We start from the raw sequence: 21,947 nt of genomic DNA on the forward strand, positions 1-21,947 counted from the left end.
AATCTATAATATATGGAATTATTCTCTCTGAAAGAGACCTGAAAACTGGATGAACAAAGTTTATACATCAAAAGGTAAAAGCACAGCATCAAAAAGGATAGGAGAAAGAGAGATACAACTTAGCAAGGAAAAGCCATACCCAAATTATTTCAGCAATTTATAATAAAAAGCTTGCTCCCATACTCACATTACCTGAAAACCAGTGCAAAAATACTAGATTGGAAAGCATAGGGAACATAGCTGAAGGATACCCACCTACTAATCTTCAAGCATATGCTGAAGAGGCAGGAACCTCTTTGGCCACTCCCCAGGGACTGATGTGGGAGCCATTTTTGCAATCTCAGACTACCTTGCTAATGCAGGAAGATGCCATTTTGGAGTTTTCTCTCTAACCTGTTGGTGTCAGTGGGTGTACCCTACCAATAGCCCTGCTCAGCTGTGTTCCTGGACTGGATTTCATAGCAGGCCAGATTATAACTCTGCCCAGTAGTGCTCAGAATCCACTGTGGTTGGACCCTGTAGCTCTTCCAGGGACTGGCTCCACCGGAATGGAAGGGTGCACACAGTCCAAATGTGGCACCCCTGAACACTTGGTTCTTTTGGCCAGGGGAGATTGTGCTTCTAGCTCCAAAGGACATCTCCTACATTACACCACGCTTTCAAGATGGGAAGAGATATTTTACTTAACTCATACATGTAAAGAGAGCATTAGGTAAAATGGAGAGACAGAGGAGTAAGACAAAACCTTGAAAAAGAGCTAAACAAAATAGATATAAACAGCATAAATGATAAAAAGTTCAAAGTAATGGTCATAAAGATGCTTACTTTAAAAATAACAAACAGAAGTTTTAACTGAACTGAAAAACACACTAGAGGCATTCAACAGTAAACTGGATGATGCAGAAGGATGAATCAGCAAGTTGGAAGGCAAAACATTGACACTCATCCAGACAAAGCAACAAAATGAAAATAAATAAATAAAGTAAAGAAACCTTATAGGAACTTTGAGAGAACACTAAGTGAAATAGCATTCACATATAGGGATCCCGGAAATAGAAGAGAGATAAAGTGTCATTAAAATTATGTGAGGGAGTAGTGACTGAAAAATTCCCTAATCTGAGGAAGGAAACAAATGTTCTGTTCCAGAAAGTCCTGTTCCAAATAAGATGAATTCAATGATATACATATCAAGATACGCTGTAATTAAAATGGTAAAAGTTAAGAATAAAGAGAGACCCCTAAAAGCAGAAAAATAAGATCAATTGGTTATATACAAGTTAAATTCCAAGAGCCTATAAGCAGATTTTTCAGCAGCAACCTTACAAATTGAAGGGAGTAGTACATTCTAACTGCTGAAGGGGGAAAAAAACATGCAAATGAGGATGCTGATTGCAGCCATGAAAGTAAAAAACGCTTGCTCCTTGGAAGGAAAGTTATGACCGACCTGGATAGTATATTAAAAAGCAGAGACATTACTTTGCCAACAAAGGTCCGTCTAGTCAAGGCTATGGTTTTACCAGTGGTCATGTATGGATGTGAGAGTTGGACGGTGAAGAAAGCTGAGCGCCAAAGAATTGATGCTTTTGAACTGTGGTGCTGGAGAAGACTCTTGAGAGTCCCTTGGATTGTAAGGAGATCCAACCAGTTCATTCTAAAGATCAGTCCTGGGTGTTCATGCTAAAGCTGAAACTGCAATACTTTGGCCACCTCATGCGATGATTTGACTCACTGGAAAAGACTCTGATGCTGGGAGGGATTGGGGGCAGGAGGATAAGGGGACGACAGAGAATGAGATGGGTGGATGGCATCACCGACTCGATGGACATGAGTTTGAGTGAACTCCGGGAGTTGGTGGACAGGGAGGACTGGTGTGCTGTGATTCACGGGGTCACAAAGAGTCGGACACGACTGAGCGACTGAACTGAACTGAAGAATTCTCTACCCAGCAAGGTTACCATTTCATAATTGAAGCAGAGATTAAGAGTTTTCAAGCTAAGTAAAAGCTAAAGGAGTTAACCACCTCTAAAATGGCCATAGAGGGAATTGTAATCTGAAGTGGCACTAATTAATAATAAGAAAACATGTGAAAGGAAGTATCACTTGAAAGGAAAATATATAATAAAGACAGTGATTCAGGCATTTTCAATGTAAGAATGAATGTTAAAAGACAAAAGTAGTAAATTTGACTAAAATTATAGTAACTAGTTAAAGGAAATAAAAAGTAGAAAGATGTAAAATATGTCATCAAAATATAAAATATTGTGAGAGGAGTGAAAAGATTGATTTTTGAAATGTGTTCTAACAACTTAAACCAGCTTGCATTTATATAAGATGTTGCCTGTGAACCTCACAGTAATCACAAGATTATATATATATATATATATATATATATATATATTAAGTGGGCAAATGAAAAGGAGAAGGAATTCAAATACAACACTAAAGAAAGCTAAGTGAAAGCAAGGAAAGAGAAGGAGAAGAAAAGAATGGAGAGGAATCAGGAAAATAGCCAGAAAACGATGAAAAGTGGAAATAATGGAATAATAAATATTAGTTCAGAAATTAATTAGAGACTATAAGAAATAGAAAACACCAATGAAATTGAATTGTTCCTTTGAAAAGATATGTAAATTGACCTGTCATTAGCTAGATTAACCAAGAAGAGGGGGGAAAGAGAGGGGGCTCAAATAAGTAAAATTAAAAAGTGAAAGAAAAGAGGTTGCAACTGATATCACAGAACAATGCTACAAATAATTAAATGCTGATAAATTGGGTAATGTAGAACAAACAGATAAATTTTCATTGTATAGTCTTGCCCCCTTTGTCATAGATGAATTGACCAAAGAGGCATGGGTTTATTTCTGGGCTTTCTATCTTGTCCCATTGATCTATATTTTTGTTTTTTTGTCAGTACCATATTGTTTGGATGACTGTAGCTTTGGAGTATAGTCTGCAGTCAGGGAGTCTGATTTCTCCAACTCCATTTTTCTTTATCCAGATTGCTTTGATCATCTATTTTGTCTGCATACAGACTTTTTTTTTTAATTTTTCTAGTTCAGTGAAAAATGTCTTTGGTAATTTGATAAGTATTGTATTGAGTCTGTAGATTACTTTGGGTAGTATAGCCATTTTTGCAGTATTAATTCTTCCAGTCCAAGAACATGGTATATCTTTCTGTCTGTATCATCTTCTGTTTCTTTCATCAACAACTTTCAGTTTTCAGAGTACAGGTCTTTTGCCTAAGTTCATTCCTAGGAACATGTATTCAATGAAGTATTACTCAGTCATAAAAAGTATGGAATACTACCATTTGCAGTAACATGGGTGAACCTAGAGAGTATCATGCTAAGTGATATAAGTCTGATAGAAAGATAAATTTCATATAATATCATGTATATGTGAAATCTAAAAAACAAAACAAAAAAATAACACAAATGAACTTACTTATAAAACAGAAACAGACTCGTAGACTGAGAGAACAAACTTATAGTTACCAAAGAGGAAAGATTGTGGAGGAGGGATAAAAAAGTACTTTGGGGTTAACATATACACATAAAAATATATAAAATACATAACCAACAAGGACCGACTGTATAGCACAGGGAACTCTACTCAGTAGAATCTAAAATATCAATTTCATACATATATGAAATACATATATTTATATGTATAACTGAATCACTAAGCTGTATAACTGAACCAAAAGAGCATTGTAAATCAACTATACTCTAATATAAAATAATATTTATGCTAAAAATAAAAATAGGTAGGCTCTAAAACATGCAATTTTCCAAGGCTGAATGTTGAAAAAAATAGAAAATCTGAATAGACTTATTACTAATAAGGATATTGAAACAGATATAATAAAAGTTCTCAATGAACAAAAGCCCAGGACCAAGACCAGACCAGACAGATTTCACTGTTAAATTTTACAAAATATACAAAAAATATTTAATATGTATATTTCTCAAACTTTTCCAAAAAATTGAAAGGAAGAAAACTTTCAAAACATGTTTCAAAAAACTAGTACTACCTTGATACTGTACCTGCCAAGGACACCATGAAAAATAAAATTATAGGTGCATATTCTTAATTACATATTGCTGAAGCATGTTTGGAGAATTTTGAGCATGACTTTACTAGCACGTGAAATGTGAACCGTGAACTTCCAGATGTTCAAGCAGATTTTAGAAAAGGCAGAGGAACCAGAGATAAAATAGCCAACATCCGCTGGATCATGGAGAAAGCAAGAGAGTTCCAGAAAAACATCTATTTCTGCTTCAGACTATGCGAAAGCCTTGGACTGTGTGGATCACAATAAACTGTGGAACATTCTGAAAGAGATGGGAATACCAGACCACCTGACCTGCCTCTTGAGAAACCTGTATGCAGGTGAGGAAGCAAGTTAGAACTGGTTATGGAACAACAGACTGGTTCCAAATAGGAAAAGGAGTACATCAAGGTTGTATATTGTCACCCTGCTTATTGAACTTCTATGCAGAGTACATCATGAGTAATGCTAGGCTGGAAGAAGCACAAGTTGGAATCAAGATTGCTGGGAGAAATATCAATAACCTCAGATATGCAGATGACACCACCCTTATGGCAGAAAGTGAAGAGGAACTAAAAAGCCTCTTGATGAAAGTGAAAGAGGAGAGTGAAAAGTTTGGCTTGAAGCTCAACATCCAGAAAACAAAGATCATGGCATCTGGTCCTATCACTTCATGGGAAATAGATGGGGAAACAGTGGAAGCAGTGTCAGACTTTATTTTTTTGGGCTCCAAAATCACTGCAGATGGTGATTGCAGCCATGAAATTAAAAGACGCTTACTCCTTGGAAGGAAAGTTATGACCAACCTTGATAGTGTATTAAAAAGCAGAGACATTACTTTGCCAACAAAGGTCCGTCTAGTCAAGGCTATGGTTTTTCCCGTGGTCATGTATGGATGTGAGAGTTGGACTGTGAAGAAAGCTGATTGCCGAAGAATTGATGCTTTTGAACTGTGGTGCTGGAGAAGACTCTTGAGAGTCCCTTGGACTGCAAGGAGATCCAACCAGTCCATTCTAAGGAGCTCAATCCTGGGTGTTCATTGGAAGGACTGATGCTAAAGCTGAAACTCCAGTTCTTTGGCCACCTCATGCGATGAGTTGACTCACTGGAAAAGACTCTGATGCTGGGAGAGATTGAGGGCAGGAGGAGACGGGGACAACAGAGGATGAGATGGCTGGACGGCATCTCCGACTCGATGGACATGAGTTTGAGTGAACTCTGGGAGTTGGTGATGGACAGGGAATCCTGGCGTACTGTGATTCATGGGTTCGCAAAGAGTCGGACACGACTGAGCAACTGAACTGAACTGAACTGATTCTTGATTAACATAGATGCAAAATTTCTCAGCAAAATACTCGCAAACTAAACATAATAATATGGACATATTTAGTTTTATTGTGCTTCACTTTATTGCACTTTACTGATATTGTGTTACTTAGAAATTAAAGTTTTGTGGCAACCCCAAGTGTATCAATTCTGTATCATCATTTTCCAACATTTGCTCACTTCATGTCTGTGTCACATTTTGTTAATTCTCACAGTATTTAGAATTTAAAATTATCATTGTATCAGTTATGGTTATCTGTGATTAGTGATCTTTGCTTTATTGTTGTAATACACATATAAAGCCAACAGACATCATTAACTGTGAAATGGAAACACAAGATTTAGAATGTTACATGAACTTAGCTGATAAAGCAAGCAGCAAGATTTTGAAGGGTTAACTCCAATTTTGTAAGACTTTATACTGTGGGTAAAGTGCTATCAAACAGTTTTGTATGCTGCTATTCAAGAAAGAAAAAGGCAATCAATGTGACAAACTATTCTTGTCTTATTTTAAAAATTGGTCATAGCCACCTGTCTTCAGCAACCACCACTCTGATCAGTTAGCAGATGTCAACACTGAGGTAAGACTCTGAACCAGCAAAACATGATGACTTGCTGCAGGCACAGATGATTATTAGCATTTCTTAAAGCAATAAAACATTTTTAAATTAAGGTATGTACTTTTAAAAGACATAATGCTATTGCACACAATAGCCACATATAGTGTAAACATAATATATTTTTTTTGTTCAGTCACTAATTGTGCCCAACTCATTGCAACCCCCTGGAGTGCAGCACACTAGACCCCTCTGTCCTTCACTGTCTTCCAGAGTTTGTTCACATTCATGTCCATTGAATCAGTGATGCTATCTAACTATCTCATCTGCTGCTGCCCGCTTCTTCTTTTGCCTTTCATCTTTCCCAGAATCAGGGTCTGTTCCAGTGAGTTGACTGTTCGCATCAAGGAGCTGATAATGTATAATGTACATACATAAGGAAATTTTAAAAAAATGTATGACTCACATTATTGTGATATTCACTTTATTGCAATATGGCTGTACATTAATGGGATCATATACCATAAACAATTGAAAATGTATTCAAGGATGCAAGGACTATTCAACATCTACAAATCAATCAACAGGATATATCACGTTAAAAATGAAAGATTAATATCATATGATTATCTCAATAGATGCCTAAGAAGCATTTGACAAAGTCAGCATCAGTTTATGATAAAATTAAAAGTGGGAATAGGGGGACTGTACTTCAACTCAATACAGGCCGTATATGAAAAACCCATCACACTCACACAGCTAACATCACACTCTAAGATCTTTCAAAGATTAAGAGCAAGACAAAGATGTCCACTCATGGCACATTTATTCCAGCTACAGCAATTAAGAATGAAAAAGAAATTTAACAGTATCCAATATGAAAAGAAGAAGTAAAGATCTCATTATTTTTAAAGGACATGACACTACATTCAGAAAATTCTGAATCCAAAAAAAATAGTTAAAATGAATAAATTAATAAAGTTGAAGGGTACAAAATCAATATGCATAAAATATGTGGCATTTCTATAAGCTAATAACTATCTACCAGAAAGATAAATTAAGAAATCATACTATTTACAATTGCGTCAAAAGAATAAACTACCTGGAAGTAAATTTAATCAGTGAGTTGAAAGCCTGTACATTAAAAACTATGAAGTATTAATAAAAGACATTAGATAACAAAAAAGTTGAAAGATATCCCATGCTCATTAATTGGAAGACTTATTGTTAAACTATCCATTGCACACAAAGAAATCTACAAACTCAATTCAATTCCTATCCAAATGTCAATTTAAAAGAACTAGAACAAATAACTCTAAAATTTGTGCGAAACCACAAAAGATGTTGAAGAGTCAAATGAATCTTTTTTTTTTCTTTCATCAGGTTATTGATAGTTTTTTTGCTATTAAATTGTAGGAGTTCATTATATATTTTGGAGGTTAACCTCTTATCAGATATATGGTTTGCAAATTTTTTTTTTTCAAAAACAATTTTAGGAATCTTTACTTAAAAACAACCTTATCTTAAAATGGACTAACTTTGGTTTTACGAGCAGCAAGCAAAGTACATAAGCAAAAATGCATTACAGGAGCATTAAGTTCTACATTAGGTCATAGCGTCTAATCTGAAATCACACCAGTAATAACGTTTTTCAGGATATCTGGAAAACAGTTATTTCCCAGGATGTCTGAACCATAGCTACTCTATTTTGACTTTTAATTGTAAAAAAAAAATTTTTTTTAATAGCCAAAGCAGATTTCATCATTAATGATGTCAGTGTTTTTCTAGGTATGAGAAGATGCAAGAATTGGAACTCATAAAACCTTTTTCTGAAAACATCTAACTATCTGAAGGCCTGTTCTGCCAGTTTTTTTTTTTTTTTTCAGAGCACAGAGTGCCTCATTCCTGACTTTCACCCTGAACTTCTTTCAGGGGGTGTTGAAGGTCAGCATCTTGCAATGGTCATGATGTAATCTTTGTAGAGGCAGCTGGCAAGTACCAACTTCCAGTCAGCAAGGTCCCTTCATAGCCACATATCTGACCATGTGACACCATTTCATGGCCATTGTGTCCCACCGTGCTGGGAAGGCTCATTCTCAGGTCTAGGGAAGTGATGGGCCACTCTGTGCTAAAATTGGACCAGGCCTTGCAAGTAGCAAAAGTCTCTGGACCACTGTCTTACTAGCTTCCTGGTCCAGGAAAATATTTCCTCTTGTTGCTTTTTCCCATACCCAGAGTCACATTATTACAGTTATTGATCTCATATGGAACTGTCAGTTCAGCATTATATCACAGGCTCAGTGAAACAAGTGACATAGAAAATAATATAGCCATAGCTAGCAGTTATTAGTAAAATAAGAATTATAAGTCAAGAACTTTCATTAGATAAAGCCTGGTACACCCCAAGTCACCTGACTTCATTCATTAAATGATTATAGTCTAGTGTTAATCTCCTGGTTGTACATTATGGAACATCCGACCTTTATCTGAAGATTGGTTACTGAGATAAGCCTTAAAACTAACCTAGAGTGTCCTTTTTAATAACTTAATTAAATCTTTTAGCAGTATCACGTAACAAGGAACTGTCTCAGCAGTGAGTCTTAGTAAACACTAGACATTAACAAAACTAGAAACTTAATTTAACAATTTACAAAACTTAATATTCCATGATTTTTCATTACAGAGGCCCTGTAGCCAGGGAGGCTTTAACCCATCAAATAAAAAATGTGGTTTGTCAGGGAGCTGGGAAAAGCCAAGCAGCCATCTTAGATTTCCCATAGCCCTGACTCTGATTTCTAGCTATTGTTTTTAATTTTCCAATTTAGAAGCAGACTGTTGCCATGGTTTAAGGACATTAGGATGGCACAAGTCTGACAGAGTTTTTGTATAAGCAGAATGAGCTTTTACATGTCTACAAACCCAACAATTGGATTAATTTCTAAAACTAACATAGGATCAGGGCTATGGTAGAAAAGCATTTGATTTATATGCAGAGGGCTAAGAAGTCAAGGAAACATTATAAATGATCATACGAATCAGGTCCAGCATCTTGGGCAAACTGTCTACCTCTGATGTTGTTGTCTTCTCATCCTGGTGTAGTGTAGTTTCTTCTGAAAAAAGTCCTTCCATCCAGTTTGGAGACAGTGCTTTAAATTATGTCCTTTTTTTTTTTAGTCCTGGTTGCAGGTCACGAGGCATCTGATCTTCATCCAAAGCTAGATCACTGAGATAAGCTTCAGAAAAAAACGTAGGGTGTTCTTTAAGAATTCAATTAAATTTTACATTAATATCACATAACAGCAAAGAACTATCCAAGAAATGAGTCTTACTACCTCCATTGGTAGACTGCCATTAACACACTGGGATTTAACATTTATTGAAACATCCTTTTCTCCCTAAAATCACCCTCATTTTTACCAAATATAACCAAATTAAGACTTGTTTAAAAAATAGATCTATTCTCAATAAACTTGACATGATTATTTATATAACCATAGACCCTTTTTTTTTTTTTTTTGCTGAGACTTTTATGGAGTCTCAAACTTAACATTTTTTTTTGTGGAGGCTAATTATTTTACAATATTATATTGGTTGGTTTTGCCATACATTGACATGAATCCGCCCTGGGTGTACATGAGCTCCCCCTCCTGAACCCCCCTCCCACCTCCCTCCTCCCTTTATCCTCCTTCTGAGTCATCCCGGCACACCAGCCCCGAGCATCCTGTAACATGCATCGACCCTACACTGGTGATTCATTTCACATATGACAACATACATGTTTCAATGCCATTCTCACAAATCATCCCACCCTCATCCTCTCCCACAGAGTCCCAAAGACTGTTCTATACATCTGTGTCTCTTTTGCTGTCTCGTATACAGGGTTATCATTTGCATCTTTCTAAATTCCATATATATGCGTTAGTATACTGTATTGGTGTTTTTCTTTCTGGCTTACTTCACTCTGTATAATAGGCTCCAGTTTCATCCACCTCATTAGAACTGATTCAAATGCATTATTTTTAATGGCTGAGTAATACTCCATTGTGTATATGTACCAAAGCTTTCTTATCCATGCATCTGCAGATGGACATCTAGGTTGTTTCCATGTCCTGGCTATTATAAACAGTGCTGCGATGAACATTGGAGTACATGTGTCTCTTTCAATTCTGGTTTCCTTGGTGTGTATGCCTAGGAGTGCGATTGCTGGATCATATGGCAGTTCTATTTCCAGTTTTTTGAGGAATCTCCACACTGTTCTCCATAGTGGCTGTACTAGTTTGCATTCCCACCAACGGTGTAAGAGGGTTCCCTTCTCTCCACACCCTCTCCAGTATTAATTGCATGTAGACTTTTGGATAGTAGCCATTCTGACTGGTGTGAAATGGTATCTCTTTGTGGTTTTGATTTGCATTTCTCTGATTATGAGGGATGTTGAGCATTTTTTCATGTGTTTATTAGCCATCTTTATGTCTTCTTTGGAGAAATGTCTGTTTAGTTCTTTGGCCCATTTTTTGATTGGGTCATTTATTTTTCTGGAATTGAGCTTCAGGGGCTGCTTGTATATTTTGGAGATTAATCCTTTATCAGTTGCTTCATTTGCTATTATTTTCTCCCATTCTGAAGGGTATCTTTTCACCTTGCTTATAGTTTCCTTTGCTGTGCAGAAGTTTTTTATTTTAATTAGGTCCCATTTATTTTTGCTTTTATTTTCAATATTCTGGGATGTGGGTCAAATGAATCTTAAGAAAGAATAACAAACATGGAGTTATCACACACCCTGATTTCATATTATACTACAAAGCTACAGTAATCAAAATAACATGGTATTGGCACAAAACCAACAGAAACCTAAATCAATGGTACAGAATTGAGAGACCAGAAATAAACCCACACACACATGAAAAAACTAATCTATTACAAAAAAGTAAAGAAAATACAATAGTGAAAGAATAATGTCGTCAGTAAATGATGCTGGGAAAACTAGATAGCCACATCCAAAAGAATCTAGACAAGTATTTATACTACATACATAAACTAACTCAAAGTGGATCAAAGTCTTGAATAAGAGGCCTGAAATCATAAGATTCATAGAAGAAAACATAGGCAGTAGGCTCTTTGATATCACACTTAGCAAAGTTTTTGTAGATGTAACTCCAAAGATGAGAGAATCAAAAGCAAAAATAAGCAAATGGGACTGCATCAAATTAAAAATCTTCTTCATAGCAAAGGAAACCATCTTTAAAATGAAAAGGAAACCTAGTGAATAAGAGAAGATACTTACAAGACACATATCCAAGAAAAGGGTTAGTATTCAAAATATAAAAAAGAGCTCATACAAGTGAACAGCAACAACAAATAATCCCATTAAGAAAAATGGGCAGAGGATCTAAATACACATTTTCCTAAGAAGACATAAAAATGGCCCAAAGACTCATGAAAAAGTGTTCAGCATCACTAATTATCAGGAAAATGCAAATCAAATGAGATATCACCACAATGGGTGTGGATAAAAGGGAAACCTTATACATTGATGGCAGAATTATAAATTATGCAGTCACTATGGAAGAGAGTATGGAGTTTCCTCAAAAAATTAAGAATAGAATTACCATATGACCTAGCTATTCCCCTTTTGAGTATTTATCCATAGAAGATAAAAATAGTGATTTGACAAGATACATGTATCCCTATCTTCATTACAACATTGTTTACAACAGTCAAGATATGGAAACAAACTTCAGTGTCCATGGATGGACAAATGGGTAAAGAACATGTTTTGCATATTTATATAATGGATGACTACTCAGCCATAAGGAAGAATGAAATCCCGCCATTTGTTAAAACATGAAAGGAACTTGAGGATATTTTGCTAAGACTTCCCTTGTAGCTCAGATGGTAAAGAGTCTGCTTGCAATGCAGGAGACCTGGTTTCGATCCCTGGGTCAGGAAGATCCTCTGGAGGAGATCATGGCAATCCACTCCAGTATTCATACCTGAAGAATCCCATGGACATAGAAGCCTGGTGGGTTATAGTCCATGGGGTCCCATAGAGTTGGACATGACTGAGTGGCCAACACACACACACATGCTAAGTGAAATAATTTGAATGGAGAAAGACAAACACCATAGATTTTACTATAAGTGAAATCTAAAAGCAAAACTAAAATAAACAAAACAGGTGAACAAACAAACCAAATAATACCTCACAGATACAGAGATTAGCTTGGTGGCCATTATAAGGGAAGGGAGTCGGGAGGGGGGAAATAGTTGAAGGAAACTCTATGGTGACTTGACTTGTGGTGGTGATCACTCTACAGTGTATACAGAAGTTGGATTATAATACTGCACGTATGAAACATAAAATTCAATTAATTTTTGTGTTGATATTATATACTGTGGCATTACTGAACACATTTATTAGTGGATTAATTTTTAAAATTCAGTTTAAATTTACATATTTTATGTTTCGTTCCTTTTTATAACTTCAATTTATTTGTGAGATTTTCTAATGTTTAAATTTCTTTCAAGAGTACTTGTAATTGATGTTGAAGCATCTTTTTCCAGCTACTGAGCTGTAATTGTTATACAGATTTTGTAGCTTTTAAGATCAAGAAGGTATTGATTTGATAAATATATATTGCACTATGATTAAGAGTGTAGTGTTAGCCAACACCTCCATTAGGTCACATAGCTATCATTTTGATGATGAGAATATTTAAGAATAACTCTCAGCAATTTTTAAGTATCAGTTCAGTTCAGTTCAGTCGCTCAGTCGTGTCCGACTCTCTGCAACCCCATGAATCACAGCATGCCAGGCCTCCCTGTCCATCACCAACTCCCGGAGTTCACTCAGATTCATGTCCATCGAGTCGGTGATGCCATCCAGCCATCTCATTCTCTGTCGTCCCCGTCTCCTCCCGTCCCCAATCCTTCCCAGCATCAGACTCTTTTCCAATGAGTCAACTCGTTGCATGAGGTGGCCAAAGTATTGGAGTTTCAGCTTTAGCATCAGTCCTTCCAATGAACACCCAGGATTGATCTCCCTTAGAATGGACTGGTTGGATGTCCTTGCAGTCCAAGGGACTCTCAAGAGTCTTCTCCAGCACCACAGTTCAAAAGCATCAATTCTTCGGCGATCAGCTTTCTTCACAGTCCAACTCTCACATCCATACATGGCCACGGGAAAAACCATAGCCTTGACTAGACGGACCTTGGTTGGCAAAGTAATGTCTCTGCTTTTTAATATGCTATCTAGGTTGGTCATAACTTTCCTCCAAGGAGTAAGTGTCTTTTAATTTCCTGGCTGCAATCAGCATCCACAGTGATTTTGGAGCCCCAAAAAATAGTCTGACACTGTTTCCACTGTTTCCCCATCTATTTCCCATGAAGTGATGGGACTAGATGCCATGATCTATATAACAGTGTTATTTTTAACTGTAATCACAGTGTTATCGTATCCCCTCAATCACAGGTAAAGTTACAATATTTGTCTTTCTCTCACTTCTTTCACCTACCATAATGTTCTCAAGGTCTATTCATGTTGCCACAGATTGCATAATTTTCTTCTTTCTAATGTCTGAATACTATTCCCTGAAATATTTTAATGACAGCTGCTTAAAATTCTTGTCAGATAATTCTGGCATCTGCTTTATTTTGGTATTGACATCTGTTGGCTGTCTTTTCTCATTCAAATTATACTGTTCTTGGTTATTGGTATAAACAGGTAATTTTTAGTTATATCCTAAACATTCTGGTTATTATAAAAAGGAGACTCTCAATTCTATCTAAATCTTAAATTTACTTAAATATCTTCAATAGATTGTTATTCTGCTTGGGTTTAGCTTAGATGTTTTAGCCTACTTTTGTGGATATCAGTTCCAATGATAGTTTGGTTTTCTGAGTGTTTGCTATAATATTGCCTGCTTCATTACCCTGATGCTTTTGATTCTTAGACCACACTTAGTTCTTACTGGTGCAGTCTGTGAGGGTAGAAGTTGTTTCCATGGGATATCATCTGTTGCTAGGTGATCTTTGGGGTAAATAGCACAAAAGCCACTGGTCCTGGGTTTCCTTGAGTCACTGAATGTATGTTAAGGAGACACGGGGTTTGACTGCTCTTGTAGATACGAGTATATGGGACACTACATTCTTCCCCTCTACCCTTAACTTTCCTGTCCCCTTTCCTGATTGTGGAATAGCCAGAGACTTCAGTGCTGTGTTGTTGCTTATGAATCTGATCACCTGTAGGTAATCCACTTGTGGAGAAGTAGGTACTGGCACTTTGCTGCTGCCACTGCAGGCAGATAAGACCACCTACCAGGACTCAGTTATGCAGCAGGGGCTAAGAGAGCCAGGTCCACCCTGCCACCACTGTTGCTGATAGATCAGACCATCTGTTACCTGAGTTTGAACTAAGAGTTTGAAATTCCCCTCAGGTCTGTGTTAGGGTTCCCTTACTCTAGTCCTTTGGCTATGGAGAATATGTTACTCCAAAGGCACATCACCACCATTACAATCTGTGTGATTCTAGGGAGATTGTTGATTCTCACTAAGATTTAGTTTTAGCATCTACTATATAGTGAAGTAATATCACCTTCTATATAAGGTCATTATTAGGATTTGATAAATGGTTGCAGCTGAAGTGATTGGTATAGTATTAGGTCCATGACATTATAATAATGGGATGATGATGATATATAATTGTTGGTTTTGTGTCCATTACCTTTTTTACTTCCCTTAGATCTATCAGGATTAAAACTTTCCCAGCCCTGATAAGAATATACTATTTATATATCCTGTTAAATGAAATACACTACAAAAATAAGAATTTCATAAAAACATATAAGATATCTTCTCTGTGTGTGTGTGTGTGTGTTAGTTCCTCAATCATGTCTGACTCTTTGTGACCCCATGGTCTATAGCCTGCCAGGCTCCTCTGTCTGTGGGATACTCCCGGCAAGAATACTGGAGTGGGTTGCCATACCCTCCTCCAGGGGATCTTCCCAACCCATGGATGGAATCCACATCTCTTATATCTCCTGCATTGTCAGGCAGGTTCTTTACCAGTAGTAAAGAATGGGAAGCCCTAAGAGGTATGCAGCTTTTACTTCTTTAGCTTGGCTTCCCCAGTGGCTCAGCGGTAAGGAATCTGCCTGCAATGCAGGAGCCAGAGGAGACTCAGGTTTGATCCCTGGGTTGGGAAGATCCCCTGGAGAAAGACATGGCAACCCATGGACAGAGGAGCCTGGCTGACTACAGTCCACAGGGTAACAAAGAGTCAGACATGACTGAAGTGACTTTGTGCACGTATGCACTACCATAGTGGAAGCAAGTACAAGCAGCCAAATAAAGAAGCTCCCATAGGAAAGAAGAGAGAATCCAGCTGACAACCTCAGCTCAGCTACCAGTCTTAACAGACTGCAAAGTACTTGAATGAGGAATTCAGACCTTCTAACCATCCTAGCACCTTACTCTCCAGTACTCTTGCCTGGAAAATCCCATGGATGGAGGAGCCTGGTAGGCTGCAGTCCATGGGGTCACGAAGACTCAGACTTGACTGAGCGACTTCACTTTCACTTTTCACTTTCCTGCATTGGAGAAGGAAATGGCAACCCACTCCAGGGTTCTTGCCTGGAGAATCCCAGGGACGGGGGAGCCTGATGGGCTTCTGTCTATGGGGTCGCATAGAGTTGGACACAACTGAAGTGACTTAGCAGCAGCAGCAACAGCACCTTACTGATAACACACAAAGCAGAACTTTCTGGTCTACCCACAGGATTATAGGACAAAATTCATGGTTCTTTAAATTTCTATATTTTTAAGTAGTTTGTTTCCTACAGAAAATAATCAGAAAAATTTCAGTTATAAAGTCCTTCTAGTCTCAGATCTAAGCATTTATATCTTAAAAAGTAAATAAATTAAGGCTGAATCCTGAACCCTAACTGTTTAGCTCATTACAAAAATGTCCTTCCAATAAAAATTTACTTTTTATATATTATAATTATTTAAATCCAAATATATATATAAATGATTTTATAATATCTAAGTTCAAAATAATTTTTAATATCAAAGTCTCTAAAGTGGGAAAATTAATTTTTAAAATTTTAATTCAGATACTGGTTTTGTTGCAAGAAAATGATATAGGATTTAATAAAATCTTGCATAATATGTTTTACCATGGTTTAAAATACTGTGGAGAATACAGATAATAATAAAAAACTTAAGGATTCAGAAGTAGTAAATTTATTAATATCAAAAACTAACTTGTTCTTGTCCTTTTAAAGTATATAATTAGTTTTCATAAATTGCTACAGTATGGAAAGTCCATCACACATATGTAAAAAGCTAATAATTTTATTTTATAGAGAAAATACTTAAGATTCATTAGAGTGTGTATCTTTAAAAAAATGTTTCCTCTCTATTTATTTTAATGATAAAAACTAACAAATTTTAACCTTACAAGAAAAAAATTTAGTCATTGATATACATGTCTGAAAAAAGACTTGCATTAAGTTTACTTAAAGAACTGTTACAGCCTAATAATAAGTGGATAAAAACAGTTAAACTTTACTTAACATACTTAAGACACTTTTAATTTGAAATAATTTTAGATTTAGAGCAGCAACAACAGAAAATTTCTGCATATCTTCCCTCAGTTTCCCTTAATGTTAATATCTTATTGAATAGTGATTTATTTATCAACACTAAGAAATTAATTTTGGTACTATTGGCTGAAGTATGCATGCTATTTGGAGTTTACTAATTAATCAACTAAAGTCCTTATTTCTGTGCAATTCAGGTTGCAAATTGAATTTAGTTTTCATGACTCCTTAGCTCCTTTTTCTCCTTCAATCAATGACATTTATTTAATTTTTCCTTATTCTTCATGACCTTACTGCTTTTGAATAAATAGATTGTGTAAGGTATTTTGTAGAATGTCTCTCAATATAGATTTATCTGATGCTTTCCTATGAGTAAACAGGGGTTATGGTCTTTGGGGAAGAATATTATAGGAGAGGAGTGCTTTCCTTATTGCGTTATATTATGGGAAACATCAGCACTTTTTATCACAAATTATGTTAACTTCAATTACTTGGGTAAGGTTGCATTTGCCATATTTTTCCTCTTAAATTGTTATCAGTTATCACCCCAACCTTTCTGTTTGTTTGAAGTAAGTTACTAAGCCCAGCCAAGGCTCAAAAGAACAAAAGAAGGGGAAATGGGCTCCAAGTCCAGGAAGGAAAAGTATGTAAATTAATTATTTGGAATTTTTCTGTGAAAAAGACTTGGGCCTTAACTCTCTAGAAATAGGTGAAAAAATTTACGTACTTTTACAGTTAACAAATGTTACAGTTAACAGCATTAACAAAATTTAACAATGAAGGTGTAAGATCTGGTAAAAAGCCCACAAAAGGATTCTTACATCATTAGTTACACAGGAAATACAAATGAAAAATATAAGTAAATACAATTAAATACTTTTAAGAAAGTTTAGAATGAAAGACTGATGATACAAATGTTGTCAAGGATATAAATATTAGAACACTTCTAGTGGGAATATAAACATTGTGGTGTTCATTGGAGGGACTGATGCTAAAGCTGAAACTGCAGTACTTTGGCCACCTCATGTGACGAGTTGACTCACTGGAAAAGACTCTGATGCTGGGAAAGGTTGGGGGTGGGAGGAGAAGGGGATGACAGAGAATGAGATGGCTGGATGGTATCACTGACTCGATACACACGAGTTTGAGTGAACTCCGGGAGTTGGTGATGGACAGGGAGGCCTGGCGTGCTGTGATTCATAGGGTCGCGGAGAGTCGGACACGACTGAGCGACTGAACTGAACTGAACTGAACAGCTACTTATGTAAAGAGTTTAACTCATAAACAGCCATCTGCCTAGAGACTGAGCTTTCCCATTCCTGTGTATTTTTTCCAAAGAAAGGAAAATAAAACACATATTTAGACAAAAACATATACCCAAATATTAATATCAGTTTTATTTTAGTAGCTGAAAATTGGGAACAACCCAACTGTTAATCAACAAGTGAATGAATGTGTATCCATACAATGGAATACTTTTGTTGTTTAGTCACTAATGGCAACCCACTCCAGTGTTCTTGCCTGGAGAATCCCAGGGACGGGGGAGCCTGGTGGGCTTCCATCTATGGGGTCGCACAGAGTCGCACACGACTGAAGTGACTTAGCAGCAGCAATGTCCAACTATTTTGTGACCAGCCTCCTCTGTTCATGGGCTTTCCCATGCAAAAGTACTGGAGTGGGTTACCATTTCCTTCTCCAGAGGATCTTTCTGACCCAGGGATCAAAGCCACTTCTCCTACATTGGCAGGCAGATTCCTTACCACTAAGCCACATAGGAAGCCTTATATATACTTAATTGAGCTAAAAAAAGAAGTATAGTGGTTAAGTTTTGTTTATGTTTGTTTTTTTTACAAAGTCTTAGGAAGTCTACATGGTAATTATGATTATTTATAAAGAGATTGGGCATCTTTGGTGGCTCATTGGGTAAAGAATTCACTTGCAATGCAGGAGATTTGGGTTAGAACCCTGGTTCAGGAAGTTGACTCAAAGACAAAAGAAAAAACAGTTCATTCCTGAAAGAAATGTAGCAATAACTCTTACAAACACTTTAAAATGATTTGTTAAAGGACAACAGGCAAAGGGCTGCTGGGAATTTATTGATTGTAAATGGCACTTTTAAAATACAGAAAAATAGCACTAATATCAAAGGATCAAAAAATCTGAAAGAGTGAAATAATAGAATCACAGGAGATAAAATAACGTAATAGATTCAATTTAAACATTACAAAAGTGGCAACACATTTGTATTCCCATATTGCAGTCTACATGAGAAAGCTAGGCATTCAAAAACATTTTTCAGAATTTACTCTATGGCATATATATCATATGAATAATGCAAGATTTGAATGATAGCAACATCTATAAAACAACGTTTGAAAATTTCAGTTCATCTACCCTAATATCCTTTGGTTAGAAACAGGAGCCACTCTCAGCAGGTTGATCCTTAGGTTATATGTTGAGAAATTATATATTTCAAGACATGTATCTGTATCTAGGCAGTTATAGATGACAGGCACATGAGTTCAGTTCAGTTCGGTTGCTCAGTTGTGTCTGACTCTGACCCCATGGACTGCAGCACACAAGTCCATGTCTGGATATATATATATATATGCACATATATGTAATACTAAAGGAGTATATAAATCTGAAGGAGACATTGATGTATGCAGTACATTGCTCATGTCAAAATATTAGACATATGGTTCAGTTCAGTTCAGTCTCTCAGTCGTGTCTGGCTGTCTGCGTCCCCATGGACTGCAGCACGCCAGGCCTCCCTGTCCATCACCAACTCCCGGAGTTCACTCAAACTCATGTCCGTTGAGTCGATGATGCCATCCAACCTCTCATCCTCTGTCATCCCCTTCTCCTCCTGCCTTCAATCTTTTCTAGCATCAGGGTCAGTCAGCTCGCTGCATCAGGTGGCCAAAGTATTGGAGTTTTCACTTCAAAATCAGTCCTTCCAGTGAACACTCAGGACTGATTTCCTTTAGGATGGACTGGATGGATCGCCTTGCAGTCCAAGGAACTCAAGAGTCTTCTCCAATACCACAGTTCAAAAGCATCAATTCTTCAGTGCTCAACTTTCTTATAGTCCAATTCTCACATCAATACATGACTCCTGGAAAAAGCACAGTCTTGAGAGACCGTTGTTACAAAGTAATGTCTCTGGTTTTTAATATGCTGTCTAGCTTGATTGTAGCTTTTCTTCCAAGGAGCAAGTGTCTTTTAATTTCATGGCTGCAGTCACCATCTGCAGTGATTTTGGAGCCTCCCAAAATAAAGTGTGCACTGTTTCCACTGTTTCCCCATATTTTTGCCATGAAGCGATGGGACTGGATGCCATGGGCTTAGTTTTCTGAATGTTGAGCTTTAAGCCAAATTTTTCACTCTCCTCTTTCACTTTCATCAATAAGCTCTTTAGTTCTTCACTTTCTGCCATAAAGGTGGCATCATATGCATATCTGAGGTTATTGATATTTCTCCTGGCAATCTTGATTCCAGCTTATGTTTCTTCCAGCCCAGCGTTTCTCATGATGTACTCTGCATATAGTTAAATAAACTGGGTTACAATATACAGCCTTGATCTACTCCTTTTCCTATTTGGAACCAGTCTGTTTTTCCATAACCAGTTCTAACTGTTGCTTCCTGACCTGCATACAGGTTTCTCAAGAGGCAGGTCAGGTGGTCTGGTATTCCCATCTCTTTCATAATTTTCTACATTTTATTGTGATCCACACAGTCAAAGGCTTTGGCATAGTCAATGAATCAGAAATACATGATTTTCTGGAACTCTCTTGATTTTTCGATGATCCAGCGGATGTTGGCAACTTGATCTCTGGTTCCTCTGCCTTTTCTAAAACCAGCTTGAACATCTGAAAGTTCATGATTCACGTATTGTTGAAGCTGGGCTTGGAGAATTTTGAGCATTACTTTACTAGTGTGTGCTGCTGCTGCTGCTAAGTCACTTCAGTCATGTCCGACTCTGTGTGACCCCATAGACAGAAGCCCACCAAGCTCCCCCATCCCTGGATTCTCCAGGCAAGAACACTGGATTGGGTTGCCATTTCCTTCTCCAATGTGTGAAAAAGTGAAAGTGAAGTCGCCCAGTCGTGTCCGACCCTTAGCGACCCCACGGATTGCAGCCTACCAGGCTCCTCCATCCATGGGATTTTCTAGGCAAGAGTACTGGAGTGGCTTGCCATTGCCTTCTCCATACTAGTGAGTGAGGTAAGTGCAATTGTGCTGTAGTTTGAGCATTCTTTGGCTTTGCCTTTCTTAGGGGTTGGGATGACCTCTTCCAGTCCTATAGCCACTGCCGAGTTTTCCAAGTTTGCTTGCATATTGAGTGCAGCACTTTCACAGCATCATCTTTCAGGATTTGAAATAGCTCAACTGGAATTCCATAACTTCCACTAGCTGTGTTCATAGAGACATATGGCAAAGATTACTAAAAAGGATAATTTGAAAGTCAGATGTATATATATGAATGAAAAACTTGCACTCTCCCTAAAATTAAGGAAACATTTCATTATTTAATAGAAGACATTTTCATAAAGCAATTACCTTGAGTTATGCTCATACATTAATAACCCTGAGCCTGTGAAGTATATATTCACCATTTTGAATGTAAAAGTTTGCTGAATAAGGGCAGATGTGGACAGGTGTTATTAGATTCCTGTTATTAGATTTAATTCTCTGGGTTACAGTTATGTTGTACTTTTTATTATGTCTTTTGTAATTCATCACCTCCTTTCAGCTTTTGTTCTCTGAGTTATATTACTATCTCAGGTTATCACAGTATCACCTCTTCAGTATTTTATTTTCTTTCATCCGGAAAGTATTGGGAAAGAGCTCATTGAGAGAAATTAATATAGAAGGTAACTTTTAAATTTTGGAGCATTAATTTTGACAGATTCAAATCATTGTAACTCAGCATTAAATTACTTTTCACATGTGTATGTATGTTTGTTCAATCATCCATGATTTATGAATACTAAATATACTCAACAGTTATTTCAAAAATATTTTATACAATACACTGTTTTATTACATTTATGAGTAGAGAAGTAAAAAAAAAATACCAAGTGTTTATTTTAATAGAGCTATTCCAAATTATAGGTAGATATGTAGATAGAAGGACAGATGTAGATGTAAACACATTTTTTTATTTCTTCAAATTTAGAATTTGTCATTTGGTGAAAGAGATAGTAATTACTGGCTTTGAAACATAGCATATTTAATATAAAACCTTTTAATTCAGGTTGTCTATCTTTAATGAGATTAAACAATATTGAAGCAAAACAATATTCAGCATATGAGCTGAATAAAAATCTAAAAATTAATCCAAAGCATATCACTGTGATTGAATTAAAATATATACATTTAATCTACTAATTTAATACTAAGCTTACAGAT

Source organism: Moschus berezovskii, chromosome 8 (genome assembly GCF_049115385.1).
Source record: "Moschus berezovskii isolate FMDL1 chromosome 8, NW_MosBer_1.0, whole genome shotgun sequence".
NCBI classification, from domain to species: domain Eukaryota; kingdom Metazoa; phylum Chordata; class Mammalia; order Artiodactyla; family Moschidae; genus Moschus; species Moschus berezovskii.